The 15,366-nt window shown below is 36.8% G+C and overlaps 1 non-coding gene across 1 annotated transcript; it reads left to right on the top strand.

Moving 5' to 3' along the window:
* Positions 1-4,755: 4,755 nt before the first annotated feature.
* On the top strand, positions 4,756-4,837 carry TRNAS-AGA (transfer RNA serine (anticodon AGA)). Its single transcript has one exon. It is a non-coding gene; the product is annotated as a tRNA-Ser (tRNA).
* The last annotated feature ends 10,529 nt before the right edge of the window (positions 4,838-15,366 follow it).

The raw sequence follows: 15,366 nt of genomic DNA on the forward strand, positions 1-15,366 counted from the left end.
CATTCAATCTTAGAACTACAAGTACATCTAATTCTAGTATTCTTTGTAGAAGTACACTTGTAATCATTTTTATTTCCTATGAAAAATTTATGGTGGGATTATTTGGGTTGACCTCCAAAAGCATGGGTTACTTGCAATACCGAGCATACTCTAGCAATGAACATTTCTTCCACTTGGGTGAGTCTTTTTATTACAATAGATTGTTATCCTAAATCCATATTGTTTAATCATGAGAATTGATGTATGCCTTTATCATTGAAACATATTTTTCAAATAGCATTGCAAAATGATGTTTGAAGGAGCATTCTTGGATAATTTTCCTTGCATATTTTGCATGTATGCAAATTGGATATTGCATATATTTATTGTTTGAATCTTCTAAGTTCTTATGTGAAGTTAGCATCACAAGTAAACAACATTGCATCACCTATATGTTATTCTTGATAAGTATAGTGTTCTTGACACATTTATTTGCCCAAGTTTATATGATACCTTTGTGCACTTTGTTTTTTGTTCCCAAAAATTTTCAATTGCTTTACGATTATATAACCATTGCACTTCTTGTTAGGGTTTTTTTAAAATTTCATTCCATTTTTTTAATTTGCATGCAAGTAACTATTTCCTCCTTATTGTGGACATAGTAATCTTGACTTCTATTACACCTTTGCAACCTTCTCAATTTGATTTATTGGGTTTTATCTCGATGTTTTCCAGTACAAGAGTCCATGTTCTTCATGTTGAAAATGTTATTGATATAAGTGTCTATGCTAAGTGGAACATTTTAAAACAAGTGTACATTGCATAAATATGTAAGATGGATGCAATATCCAATGATAGATGAATATGCAATATATTCAACTATTTTTTGTGACACAATTAAGTCTATTGAATTTGTGAGAACCTAATTAATTTGAAGAAGGAAGTGCCTTTTTTCCTTTATAACAAGAATTAGTCTTTTGAATGTTGAAATATTGGGTTGGGGTTGTGATCTATTATTTGGAAAGATAGGCTATCTCGTATCATGCCAACCTGAATTTGAATTTTTGTTGTTGCATTTATTCTCATTTTCGTGTATCTTGAATGTGAAATGTATATTCTATTTTGGCATGACTATGGGTTGTTGTGTTGACCATGTTATTTCATGTGAAAAAAGGATTTTATATGAAATATTTAGCATGTACCAGCACCATATTCATTTCTTTTTTCTTTTTTTTTACTCTTAAAAGAGACCCGTTAGCTTTATGTCAAAAATTTTTAATGATCATTTGCATGTATAATTGTACACATACCACATATTGATGTAACAATGTGCTTTTAAGCTTCAAAAGAATTTATTGTCACAAAATTAGACTCGTGAATAAATAAAAACTCATATTATGTAAAAATAATGTATTTCATATACATTCATACTTAAATTTGTGTATTTAATAATTATTCATGTTTTATTTTTTATGAATAGCTATCACTGATAAATATAATTTTTACATTATGTTTTTATAGCATTCTAATTAGTGGGGAAAATTTGACATTAAAGTTTGTCTTCAGATAATGGAAAATCCACATAGATAGGATTGCATACTCTATTACCGGATCCGATGGAGGGTCGCACTATAGTCTCCGCTTTGTTTCATGTAGCTACTAAGACAACGATAGGCTTTTCCATGATAGAACTACTATTACTGGTGGTATTGTTGTTTCCACTCCTGGTGATGGTGCTTGGTCTTCATCACTAACATGAAGGTCTCTATTTGGATGTTAAGCTTGAAGGAGGATATGCTACGAGAGATCAAGTGCTAGAACATTTGCATTGTGTATGAACTGTGGATGTGAAACATAAATTATTTCTATGAAGAAGATATAATTGTATTTGAAGTTGTAAGTTACAGAAACCATATAAAGTTTTGGGTTGTTGATGTGTGAAATTGATGTTGCTAATTTGATAGAAGTTGAAGCTGCCTAAGTATATAGTGTGCTAAGATTGTTGAAAATGATACATTTGTGAGGAGTACGCAAAACAAAGGATAGAGTAGAGCATTGTGTGAAGCTATCTATTAGAGATTAGTAGTTTGTGAAACACCTCTATGCAAGTGGGAGTGTTAAAGCATGCATACACATTTCTTCTGAGACAAAAGCATGAGAGTTGTCCCGTGACATGAAGGACATCAATTATGGAAAGTGTTTAGAATTGATGGTGCTGAAAAGATTGCTTCAATAAAATTTCATAGAACATACCAATACAATATGACATGGACAAATATATTGGGTAAGTTCATTTTTATTTGTGTTCTAATTGAGTCGTATGGGTTGTGTGTGTGAATGAATTGTATGTTAGATTTATCCATATTAGTTGTTGGAGTTAGTGTTGATTATCTGAGATGTAAAATGTTTGAATGGGAGGTGAGATGGTGTGCAACAGATCATAGTCATATTGCAAAGGGTTGTTTGATATGTGTTCTGGTTTGGGTTGAAAGTGTTTGGTTTGGCCGTGTGTGAGTTTGTCTAACTGTAAAGGTTGTGTCAGTATCAAAAGCAATCTTGTTTAATATCCCTCAATAGAGTGATGGATATTAATTTAGAGAATGTATTGTACTTGAGTTATTGTAAGGGGTGCACCATCGGTTCTTCCTGACACCCTAACAGTTTTTGTGTAGCACATTGATGAACCACATATATAAAAATGATTCCTATATAACTAGCGAGTATAGTGGCTAGGAACCCATGTATCTCTATACATGGATTTCTTTTTATATGGACCCAATAATTAGTTCGATGCAAGTACAGAAGGAGAAAAGCCCAAAGTGACGATAGTTTCCCCATAGTGATGGTTTGTGCACAATATGTTCTTGGTTTGTGGTAATCTTGAAACCATTTGTTGTGAGGTTCATGGTCATCTTGGAACTATTTGTGATTGGGGTTTGTGGTGAGCCAAAACCACTTGATTGCTCAGTTTGTGGTGATCTTGAAACCACTTGTGTGATGTTTGTGGAGTTTGTGATAAGCTTGAAACCACTTTGAAATTGCATCAGTTAGGAGTAACTGTAAAAATCTAAAGTGATTAAGATGGGGGAAACAATATGAATGGTGATATTTAATAAGTGTAAATGGGTACCAAACAAGGCTTTAGGCCATGACCCATAGTTTCTAGATCATTGAGGGGGGGGCTATGTAAAAAAATTGGATGATTAATTTATGGGGGGATGTTAGAATTGTAAATTAATCATTGGTCAAACACTAATGTCGACAGAGACTACTGACCCAAAGTTTGACCATACCTTTCACATTCTGTACACTATTTCACCTACCCTTCATTACTGCTACAACAAACTTTAGTCAGTGACTTTGTAGTAACAAAGTTTGACCATACTTTTCATGTTCTATACATTGTTTTACCTATCCTTCATTACTGCTACAACAAACTTTAGTCCGTGACTTCATAGTAATTAATACGTGATCCTCTATAAATTTGATGAATGACAATGCAATCTTAAGAGCTCATATTTGGATTTCTTCTCTATAAATTTGATGAATGACAATGCAATCTTGAGAGCCCATATTTGGGTTTCTCTCATCTAGTTGCCTATGTGCCTAGTTTTTAACTTAGTATCAAAACAAGTTCTTTTAACTGTTTATGCTTCTGATGCTTACTCTGCTCTAAGCGCAACTGGATATGTCTTTGTTTAGTATGATTTTTGCCCTACTTGTCTCTTAATTTCGCCCTTTAATGCTTGGATAGCTCATCTCCAGATCGAAGTTTTGCATTTCTCCGCACTTCATATCACTGTGAATTGGATGAGCTGATGTTTGGGTTGATTGATTATCTAAATTTACACTTCTATTTACTAAACAGGTGCTTTAGAATCCAATTGAAAATGTACAACTCAATAGTTTTGGAGATAGTTTAACGCAATCTTAAGATTAATATTAACGCACAACGAAATGTAGATAGACAAATTGCCACTATGACGATAATTTTCGGAAACCAGCCAACAACAATTTGAGAATGATAAGTCTATCATATCATTTTAACAACACAAAAATATACAAAAACAATGTTGCTTCAGAAACAGAGCTTCTGACACGTTGAACGCAAAAACTTTCGTTGATCTTCTTCTTTTTACCTCAAAACTAATTTCTCTCCCTAAAACTTTCATACCTGAAAGTGCCCTCTAACAAACTTCAGATATGTTCACTCCAAATGTGGCTTGAAGCATAAACGGATGATAGATTCATGAATGGACACAAAGCAGAGTAGAACAGCTACCTAAAGTCATCCACAGTTACAAAAGAATACATTTTTATTTTACTTTACTTACGCGAAAGATCTTCATTATGCAGTCCGAGTGAAAAAACGAAATTTTCCAGCCAGAAAAAGAATTCAGTGCCTAAAATGTGCGGATTAGGAAAAAATAAATCTTCAACCAGAAATAGACAAACAAAGCAATTCTATAGTTCGAGCGGGTAGCCGTCATATATGTTTGTATATGAATAAGCTAATTCCCTTGAAATTCTACAAGTCAAAAAGGTTTTTCTGGAACTCCACATTTTCTGTTTGTTTATCTTTTGTTCTCACAGTTGCTCTCTATTCAGGGAGAATAAAATTGAAGCTAAACAATGGCACAGGCTACGGGAAAGTCTTCGAAGATCTATAATATAACTGTTTTAAAAGTTTTACAGACGAATACAATTCCTATTCAATGAAAAATATAAGTTGAAATAGGTAGTGAAGGATCGATTATCTGCAGATGTAAATCAGAAGTGGACGTGCCGGAGTGGTTATCGGGCATGACTAGAAATCATGTGGGCTCTGCCCGCGCAGGTTCGAATCCTGCCGTCCACGTTTATTTGTCAGGTGCAATCTGCACAAACTCTAGCAGTTCTAATCACTTTTGAGTCGCTACTTAATTGAATTGAGAAAAGTATTTAGATAATCCGGAATTCGTAATATGTGTAAATGATATTTTATCGAGAAGTATCTAAATCGTTTCATTTGGCGAGTGCAGCCATGGGCACTCGAAAACATCGAAGAAATTTTTGGTTGATTGGATTTTTCCCAGGGGTGGTTTTATTTTTTAATTGTGAAAAATGGTACGAAAATTTGGAAGGCGATAAGCTTGCATTTATTGTAATAACCATTTTTGTCATGAAGTGAGGATGATTTATTGCACTAAATTGACACTGCATTTTTTTCCTAATTATTCTTTGCGTCCGAGGGTTTTGAGACATTGGCAACTAGGGTTTTCGAATTGTTTTCAGCAATAAGAATGAGAGGATGAGTGGAGAACGCGGAGCTTCGAGTCGAAGACAAAGGCTGATGTGAGTTGCAAATCTTGCTTGAATTTCTGAAAAGGATATTTGTTACATATCTTCTTTGCCAGTCGTAAATCATCTGAAGCAATTATTTTAGCGATTGAAATTTGCGCTCTTCCTGGATACCTCCTTTAGAGTTTGAGTCTTTCCCTTTATATTCTTCCACTGTTTGATTAAGGAATTGTAAATGTTTTCGACTTTCAAAGTTAACAAGGATAACACAATTTGAAACTCGTAAAGGATGACGGATAACACCATTACCTACACAGATAATATTTGTCAGTTAAAATAGGGGTGAAAATAATTTTTTTAGAAAGCAAGAATCACTTCTTTTAAATAATTGTTCTCCTTGTACTTGATTGACTTCACTAACTCCTTCCATCTTTTGTTTCATAGAATCTTCAAAATACTTTGTTTTTCACTCCATCGCCATTATTTTGAATCTAGTCTGTTCCTTATCAAAATTGAATACTAATGTCAAATTACTTGTGCCAAAAATGCAGATGAGCTAGCAAGGAAAAGCACCATGTGCTGTAACATTAGAGTGGGGCACACAATGTCAATTTGTATTATGAATCCATCAATGGGATTACCGAGTTGTACAAGTTACCTCCTCAGCAGCCACATTTCAATCCTCTCCACATACAGCTACAGTCGCTCATCCATCAGAGTGTGGGGTTTCATGAATGGAGGGCCTTATCTATTAGGCAACTATTATCTCCAAAACAGATCAAATTTGGAGGGATCAGATGAAGGGTTTTGTTCATCAACGATGACACGAATTGATAGATAAGGATTTATAAACCATTTTTGTTTAACAAAGGCACCTACCACTACAGATCATAGATGATATTCGCGACTCCTTTATCGCTCTCCAAAAGGATCAAACTTCTTATGTGTTCCGATTACCAGTTCAACTCCTTATTTTGTAACAGGGGATAACAAATTTGTATTGAATTGGAGTAAATTTCTCTGAATTGTGAGTAAATGTTGTAAAATCTGAAATGATATGATTTTAAAGAATTCCTCTAGTACATTCCCACTGACATAACATCTTATCTCCATCTATTGCTCATGTTTTCAGAATTTTGCTTCAAACTAAACACATGTCAATGAAGCACTCAAACTCTTTTTTCATTTCTGATTGATTGTATTTTCAAAAAATAATTTTTTTTTTTTTTCCATTTAATGTTTTTATATGAATATTTATTTTGAATTTTGAATTAATGTTTTTTATAAATTGGCAAAAAGAGGGGTAAAAATTTATTAAGACAGAAAGGAATACAACAAGGAGAGCTCAACAAGGAGCTCGATCCTCAGCAACAAGATCATCAAATTCTTGCACCATCTCAAAGGAAAGTTGCCTCCTATCCCTAATATTCCAACCCGGATCATGACTAGATGCCCATTTGGCTAAACAATCAGCGGTTCTATTCCATTTACGAGGAATATACGTGAACCTAATGAACTGAAAAGAGGAAGAGAAGAAAAGAATCTGCTTAACAACAGTAGCCAGCTGCCAACTAACATCCTCAAGCTCTTGCGAAGAAAGCATGTTCACCACTACCTGGGAATCAGACTCACAGATAATCTTACTCCATCCCCGCAAGCAACACTGTTCCACAACATATAAAATAGCCTGAGCTTCCATGAGATTGTTAGTATAATCACCCTTATGAACTGAGAAGAAAAATTTAACATCCCCAGAACTACAACGAGCCACTCCGCCAATACCAGCCGAACCAGGATTCCCACGGGAAGAACCATCAGTGTTAATTTTCAGAACTCCACAGGGAGGAGGAGTCCAGTGCCCATCCCGGTTAACCCGACCCTTTCTCTGATGATGAAGCTGCCTGGACATAGAAGGAAACCTATGAGCTGCAGCCCCATCCTGCAGATGAAAATTGAGGCGATTACAGATAGCAAGATCAATCGGATCCATACCTCCATCAAGCTCACACTTCACAAGAATAGTTTCCTGAAGAGAATGTGATATTTTCCACCAAAGATGCAAAACACCAAGCCGAACATTTTGGAATATGCGACGATTCCTCTCCAACCAGATATGCCAAAGCATGAAAGATGGGCTAGCAATCCAAGCAGCATGGAGAAAAGAAGACTTGGAGGGAGCAGTACCCAAGCGGGCCCAGAACTCAGGCAAAGAGGAAGCATACCGACAAGAGCAACCCCAAGTGCGCCACCAAAGGTGCCATATCTGAGTAGAATAGAAGCAATGGAAGAATAGATGGGAGACAAACTCCTCTCCATTACCACACAAAACACAATAAGAGGGGCCCTAAAATCCACGTTTACAAAGATTATCCCAGGTAAGACAACGGTTGTGAGCCACTAGCCACATGAAAAAATTGCACTTGGACCAAGAAACTTTATTCCAAACTTGCTTCCACCAAGGGACCTCAGCATCCCCAAATAATTGTCTAGTTATCTCCTGATACCCAGCAGAGACATGATATTTACCAGACAAGGTACCGCCCCAAGCCAAAACATCTGGACCAAGCAAAGAAGAACACTCTCTAGAGGCCAGAATTTGAGAAAGCTCCTAACGATCCATGTTTGTACCTCCAGGAGGCCAATCAGAAGAATGCTTCCATCTGTAACCAACAACAGGTCCCAATTGATAAGGAGTCTTGTAATGAGCCACTTTATCCCATCCAGCGGCAAGAAAAGAGTCACAAAGAGGCTGAAGTTGAGGGTATATGGATAAAATGGAAGGGAATCCATCCCAAGCATCAGACCAAAACAAAGCCTGAGAACCTCCTTTACATATCCAAAACAAACCCCTCTTTACCAACATCGCACCTGTCTTCAAAGTATGCCAAACCATTGAGCCACGACCTTCAAGAGGAAGTGTAGAAATAGAGCAAGGATCGACACCATGAAAATATTTATGAGTGATAATACGAGCCCAAAGTTGATGTTTTCCAGAGCACCATCGCCAATAAAGTTTAGCAGCCAAAGCTTGACTACTCAATAGAGCATATCGAAGACCAAGACCACCCTCCTTTTTAGGCCTACAAACAGTTGCCCAATTAACCAAGCTCCATTTAGTACTACGCAAATTACCACTCCAAAGGAATTGTCGAGAAAGAGCATCAAACTCCTTGAGAAAGTAAATAGGTGCAGCGTGAACCATGCTTCGATAAGTAGGAAGAGCTTGGATAATAGCTTGAAGAAGAGTAACCCGGGCAGCAGTAGAAAGCCATCTATGAGTCCAATGATTTACCTTATCCTGAAGCTTGGTAATCAAATTTTGCCAGAAGAGATGTGGCTGCCTAGAAACAGCAATAGGGATGCCAAGATAAGTCAAAGGAAGTGATCCTATCTGAAACCATAGGATACCAACAATCCTGTGCTGAATAGAATCAAGAGTGTTAAAAAAGTAAATGGAAGATTTGTGCTCATTAACTTTCTGGCCTGAAGCTACCAAATAAACGTCCAAAGCATGTCGAAAGGCTTCAGCTTCCTTGATCCTAGCAAGACCAACAAGAGCAGAATCATCAACAAATTGAAGATGGGAAAGAGAAGGTAAGCCATTACCCCACCGCCAGCCTTGAATAGAATTCTGGGACACCTGATGCTTAATGAATCTGCCCAAGCCTTCAGCCATGATGATGAATAGATATGGGGAGAGAGGGTCACCCTGGCGGAGGCCTCTAGAAGCACCAAATAGTTGAGAAGGTTGACCATTAATAAGAACAGAAAAAGAGGCAGAAGTAACACAACTCATAATCCAACTCACCTAGTCAGAGCTAAATCCAAAAGAAAGAAGAATTCTCCTTAGGAAGCTCCATTTAACTCTATCGTAGGCCTTAGCCATATCCAACTTAACAAACATGACTCTCTCCCTTGAAGTAGCCATAGAGTGAATAGCCTCAGTAGCAATAACCACCCCATCCAAAATTTGTCTGCCAACAACAAAACCACCTTGTTCTTCTGAGATAATAATGGGAAGCCACCTTTTCAATCTCTCAGCAATCAACTTAGTAATAACTTTGTAAACCACATTACATAAGGCAATTGGTCTAAAAAACTCCAATTTATTAGCACTCTCTCTCTTAGGAATAAGAGTCAAGAATGTAGAGTTCAAAGCTCGAAGCATCTGCTTGCTAGCATAGGATTCTTTAACCACCTCCAACAAATCATGATTAATGATGTCCCAAAATTCTTGAAAGAATTCAACTGGAAAGCCATCAGGACCAGGAGCCTTCCCTTTAGGCATGCCAAAGACCACCTCCTCCAGCTCTTCCAAAGAAATAGGACGCATGAGATAATCATTCATTTCCTGAGTGATAAGGGAAGGAATACAGGACAAAATAAGATCTTCTTCATTACCAGCAGGAGGAGAGTCCTCAGAGAAGAGGGTAGAGAAGTACCAAATAGCCTCCTGGAACAAAGCTGGCAAGGAATTCAGTTGGATACCTTGAGAATTAACCAAAGAAGAGATAGTGCTCTGATTCCGGCGAGATTGCACTGTTTTATGGAAAAAGGCAGTGTTACGATCACCTTCCTGGAGCCAATCAACTCTAGCCTTTTGCTTCCAAAAAATTTCCTCTCGAAGTTCCCATTCTTCTAGAGCTCTAGAAGCAAGGGATTCAGCCTTGCCAAGATCCTCTGAGAAACCTCGATCTCTAATCTCCCTTGTGATGACACCAAGATCTTCTTGAGAAAGCCTCTTCATAAAGTGAAGGTTCCCAAAGCATTCCCTATTCCATATCTTGAGCTGCCTTTTAACATATTGAAGCCTTTTAGAAAATGAGAACATTGCAGTACCATATGCAGGAGCACCATCTTTCCACCAACAGAAAACACAATCATGAAGAGAGGAGTCTCGAAGCCACATCAACTGGAACTTAAAAGGAGGATGCTTCGGAACATAAGCCCCTATAGCGAAAAATTTGATTGGCCAATGATTTGAACCCCTCCAATCAAGGATTTCTGAAGAGATAGTAAGGGTGCCACTAACCTAGAAGCAAGAAACAAGAAATCTATCCAAACGTTCTGAGATAGCAGCAACACCAGTCCTGTGATTATTCCAGGTATAGAGACCATTAGAAGGCTTAACATCAGAGAGATGCAAAAGAGATATATGTTGCCGAAAAAGAGCAGAAGAAGGCTCCAATCTAGCCAAACCACCATGCTTCTCCTCTAGACTTAAAACTAAATTGAAGTCCCCTGCTAACACCCAAGGATGATAAGGATGACAATTTCTAACATATTGAATATGTTCCCAAAGTTCCTCCTTTCCCACAAGATCAACAGTTGCATACACATTAGTAACCATGATTACCTCTCCTGAGTCTAGAGCAGAAGCTACCATAGAGAGAGCTAAGCGAGAAGACATCCAGCCAAGAGGAGAAATTTTTTGAGGATCCCAAAATATAGCTAAACCACCCGCACTGCCTGTTGCCCCAACACACTGGCATTGGCCACGAGACCAAATACTAGAGGCATGTTGGACCATAGACTCCACAGAGAGCTTAGTCTCTTGGATACAAGAAACATCAGGGCTCTGATCAACCACCAAGTTATGAATAACCTTTTGTCTAGGGATGCTATTCAACCCCCTTACATTCCATGAGAGAATAATCATCATTGGGTAGAATTGGGAAAATGAGAATCCAAAGGTTTCACTAAACCAGACTCAATCAATATATCTCCTGTGAGTTTAATCTTCTCTTGGTCTGTTTTGCACCCACTCCTAAGAGGAGGAGTAGAAGAAGCCCACTTAAAGGGTCGAGACATCAACCCCAAGGGGAGAGGAGAACCCTTGCCCTTACCTGATGGTAGCACATCCTTAACCAAGTCAGCTAAAACAACATCATTATCCTCCAACACTGCAGGAGTCACCAGAGCCTCTGTCACAGGAGCTATAAGGACCTCACAGTTCTGATATACTACAACTCGGGTTTCCCCACAAGCATCATTAGGAATAGATCTCTCATCTGGGCAAACTGGATCAGAAGAGATAGGAGGAGGAATACCCTCCTCTAGAACCATACTATCCAGCACCTCAAAGCGATTAAAATCTGAATCAGATAATCTTTCTTTCAAAGGCCTCTTTTGACCATGGCCCTTAGCACGAGGGCGAACAGGGGTAAATCCATCCTTATCCTGCATTTGAGCCTTGCCCTTACCTGTAGCATCTTGCGGATTCATCCCCTTGGTAGTATTAGCCATTTGAGATTGTCCTTTCCCTGTAGTATCTGCCAAACCACCAGTATTGCCAGCTGTAGAACCATCCACTCTTTTGAAACTTGAGTTACAGGGGCACTGACGTAGTAAATGACCATACTCATGACAAATCCGGCAACGGAAAGGGAGAGATTCATAATTTAACTGCTGCACCCAAGAAAAATCCTCCATACAAATTTCCAAAGAATCTGGTAATGGGTTATTCAAATTAATTTCAACACAAATTCTAGCATAAGAAATAACCTTTTTATCAAGGGATTGATGTGTGATTGTAGCCGGCTTCCCCAACAAAGCAACAATTTGTCGAAGGATGTCTTCACGCCAAAATTCCAAGGGAAGACGAGGCAAGCGAACCCAAACTGGCACTGTTGAAGGGAGATCCTCAGCAGAATTAAAACCTGAATGACAAGGTTTGACAAATAACCCCACATGGTTTTAGAAATAAGGGCCTACTTCAAAAACACGATCCCGATCAGACATGCAAGAGAATACAACAAAAAAATAACTATTCCCTGCCAACATGATCTCCATATCGCCTTCCACCTGGCATGAGCGATGGATCCATGCCTCAAGAACGGATAGGGAAATTCAGATTCCAAGAAATTTGCATATCAAAGCATGCTTGGTCCAATAATCAATGTCCTCCATTACAGCCATTGGAGGAATGACCAGAACAGGGCGATCATGGCTACGCGGAAAACAACCATTAACTTTTTTCAGCTTGGAGCTCTCCCCTGAATAAAACGATTCAGATCGCATTGCATGCATAGTTGGAGAAGAACCATCTGTTCTCACCAACGGAGAAGAAAATCCAGGCCCTGCCATGCAAACAATAAAACCCCAATCCAAAATTGACTGCAGAATTAATCAGTAATTCATCTATTAATATTATATATTATTTAACTTAATCTAATATTTTTATTAAATGATAATATTAATTTAAATTAATCATATTAGTAATAGAAAATTACCTGACTACTATAGATAGAATCATTGACTATATGGTCTACTATGAAAATATGACTAAGCACATATATAGTGTGCAACTTTAGCACAACACATCAACATTTTGCATCAATGTCAAACTATCATGTTGTTTTGATATTATTGTCTCTCATACAAACAATGTAAATCTGATTATTGCTTATATAATGCATACAAAATGATCATTTTACATATACAGTCTTGTCAACATACCTATTCATATTCATATGTTACATGTATTATTGTTGTGCAATTTTAAAATCTGCTAATATCCAAATTCAAATAGAAAAGTTTGGCATTCTGTTTCAACTGCAAAGTTCCTCCCTTTCTATAAAGCTGCATCAACTTTCGAAATCAATGTCCCAGTTTCATGGACTGAACCAAAAAAAAAGATCTTGTAGTATGTATAACCCTCCTTCAATCTCCCCACAGAGGTCATCCAATCTCCATCTCCAATAAAATGCCTTCCCCAAGTGGGGCTGGTGGATGCAGCCTCTGTATTTGTATATGTAGGGCTCTCTCCTCTCTTCTGCAATTCACGCAACAAACAAGTGTCAGAACTCATCAACAATATCTTGAAATACATCAAGCAGTAACACAAAGAACTCAATGCTTGCAACTAAATAATTAGACATACAATTAATTGCTCAGATAAGTCAAACAATGTAATACATGTTGATCAAGTATAGTACAATGTATTGCTCTAAGGCATGAACAAGTTATATTGTATGCCTTAGAGCAATACATTGTGATAAAACTAACTATCATGTGATAAAATGGGCTTTTCTACCCTAAGATGGGAAGAAAAAAAATCCAAAATGGACAATATTTGATTTGGTTTTTTATTACATATTAACGGTCCATAGTTCTAAGGTCTATTATGCCTTCGGCTTTGCTCAAGTTGATTACTTTGGATGGAAATTTTCTCCATGGCTCTCAAGGGATCCATATTCACAAAAAGACAAATATTCAAATGATTTTAAAAAGGACCCCTTTGGGCCCCTTATATAGCTTTTTGACCTAATTTTTAATAGTTTCAAATTTCTATGAAAAAGCACTCCAACCTAAGACTTTGACATTCTAGATCCATTTTGGGATCAAAATTAAATTTTGGCTTCATTTTGATAGTACAAAACATGATTTAAACCCTTTTTTGGTCAGATGCAATTGACCAACTTTTGAGGCTTATCCTTCTCATCCAATGAGGGAAATTTAATCAAATGCCATTCATATCATGTGTTATGATCTATTATCACTTATTCCCATTTATGGTCAACCTTGGTCGAAGCTAATTCAACTAGGGAAATTTCATCACAAGATGCTCAAACTTGGTCCAAATGCTTTTCTAATCTCTTTGATTTAATCACCATTATCTTGGACCTTACTTTATCTCAATTTAATCAAACTTATCTCATTTTTGCATCTCCTCCCCATCATTTTGATTTTGATCCCAAGGGGACAAGAATACTCTATCATCAAAGGCTACAAATTGATTATGGTATCATTGTTAGTGGCATTTCAGTTTCATTGCTTCACATCAAGTTGAGATCCTTCAATTTTTCTATATAAGTGATTTCATTACATTACATCAAATTTCTCAAGGCAAGTTCTTAATACAATATTAGGCTTATCAGTTCTCATCGCATCACGTCAGATCTAGTATTGTCTTATCTATCAACCTTGTCCTAATGTTCAATTGCATCATTTCACATCAAACTCAGCATTATCTTTTTGGTTCTAGTTCAATCAATTTCATAATGAGTCTTGCTAATCTTTTTTTGATCAAGTTCAGAGTTAATTATTTGTTAGCTCAAGCTCACTATGCTTTATTTGATCAAGTTTGGAGTCAGATCTTTCTGGAGAGTTCATCACTTCATATCAACTGTTCAACATCATCATATTATTTAGCGCAATGTGTTCACTCTCACACTAACTCAAAGAGAGGCAAATGTAATCATCAATTTTTGGTCTAATAAACTATAATCCCTCTTTTTGAGTAAATTTCTCCTATATACTAGGCCTTATTGTGTACTGGATCAATTTTGCAAAATTAAAAAATAATTTATTCTTTGTTAAAATCATCACACAATCGTTTATTTGATTACATCCTAAAGTTTAACCACTTCATCTTAAGTTTGTTTAATTAAAAGAATATGCTCCTTTTTAATTAAATAGAAAAATCCCACCTTGAGTGTACATATTCCCAATGAGAAGGAATCTTTTGACTTTTCAAGAAGGCTTTTGCATCTTTATCTCAACCACTTATTATTTCACCTCTTAATCTAAGTCACTTCATGTCTCTTAAAGGCATGAGCACATGGATCAACCAAGATTTAATCTCCACCAATGCTCATTCTTTTGCTCATTCTCTAATTTAATCACCATTATCTTGGACCTTACTTTATCTCAATTTAATCAAACTTGTCTCATTTTTGCATCTCCTCCCCATCATTTTGATTTCAATCCTAAGGGGACAAGAATACTCTATCATCAAAGGCTGCAAATTTATTATGACATCATTGCTAGGGGCATTTCAGCTTCATTGCTTCACATAAAGTTGAGATCCTTCAATCTTTCTGCATAAGTGATTTCATTACATCACATCAAATTTCTCGAGGCATGTACTTAATACAATATTGGATATATCAGTTCTCATTGCATCACATCAAATCTAGTATTGTCTTATCTATCAACCTTGTCCTAATGTTCAATTGCATCACTTCACATCAAACTTAGCATTATCTTTTTGGTTCTAGTTCAATCAAGTTCAAAATGAATCTCACTAATCTTTGTTCGATCAAGTTCAGAGTTAGTTATCTATCGACTCAAGCTCACTATGCTTTATTTTATCAAGTTTGGAGT

This window comes from Cupressus sempervirens, chromosome 10 (genome assembly GCF_028749045.1).
Source record: "Cupressus sempervirens isolate cs-2001-9-10 chromosome 10, ASM2874904v1, whole genome shotgun sequence".
Taxonomy (NCBI): domain Eukaryota; kingdom Viridiplantae; phylum Streptophyta; class Pinopsida; order Cupressales; family Cupressaceae; genus Cupressus; species Cupressus sempervirens.